A 1,129-nucleotide genomic window follows, 5' to 3' on the forward strand; every position below is an offset into this window, starting at 1 on the left:
CAGATAAGTTGTAGGAAATAGAAGACTCATTTCTGCTTCATGGCCAGAGTTTTGGATAACAATAGGCTAACAGAAATTCTCCACTCTATTAAGGCATAGAAGTAGATTAGAGATGACTGTGTGGGGCTGTGAAGAACAAAGAGTTTATCGGTCAGTGAACATTTATTGAGCTTGTATGATATTTGAGGTATTATTCTATATACTGAGAACAACAGTGAACAAGATAGATGACATTCCTTCCCATAAGGAGATTATATTTAATGAACCTGAGGTAGCCCCACTGAGCCTCCTGTAGAGATTGCATTTGAGACAAGGAAGCAAATTGCAAGGTTGGTTCACCATCTGCAAATCAATTAATGTGATACACCACATAAACCAAATGAAGATAAAAATCATACGATCATATCAATAGACGCAGAAAAAGCATTTGACAAAATCCAGCATTAATTTATAATAAAAACGTTCAGCAAAGTGGGACTAGAGGGAACATACTTCAACCTAATAAAGACCATATATGACCAATGCAGAGCTAACATCATACTCAATGGCGAAAAAGCTAAAAGCATTTCCTTAAGACCAGGAACAATTATTGAATTGTACACTTGAAACCTATATAATTTTATTAACCAATATCACCCCCCCCACACAAAGAAAAAGACCAGGAACAAGAACAAGATGAGAATGTCCACTTTTGCCACTTGTATTCAATCTCAAGAAAAAAGAACAAAGTTGGAGGTGCCATGCTACCAGATATTAAACAATACTACAAGGCTATAGTAATCAAAACAGCATGGTACTGGCATAAAAACAGACACATAGAACAATGAAACAAAATAGAGAGCCCAGAAATAAACTCACACCTTTATGGTCAACTAATCTATGACAATGGAGGCAAGAATATACAATTGGATAAAAACAGCTTATTCAATAATTCGTTTTTGAAAAACTGGACAGATCCATGCAAAAAAATAATAGACCATTTTCTTTTTTTTTAAATTATTTATTATTATTTATGCCTACAGCACCTGGTCTTCCTAGGTGGTCTCCCATTTAAGTACTAACCAGGCCCAACCCTGCTAAGCTTCCAAGATCAGACATTGGGCTCGTTCAGGGTGGTATGGCCATAGAC

The 1,129-nt window shown here is 36.0% G+C and overlaps 1 pseudogene; it reads right to left on the reverse strand.

The window, feature by feature from the left end:
• Positions 1-1,013: 1,013 nt before the first annotated feature.
• LOC120598411 (uncharacterized) lies at positions 1,014-1,129 on the reverse strand (annotated as a pseudogene).

The sequence above is a fragment of the Pteropus medius genome, unplaced genomic scaffold (genome assembly GCF_902729225.1).
Source record: "Pteropus medius unplaced genomic scaffold, Ma_sr-lr_union100, whole genome shotgun sequence".
NCBI lineage: Eukaryota > Metazoa > Chordata > Mammalia > Chiroptera > Pteropodidae > Pteropus > Pteropus medius.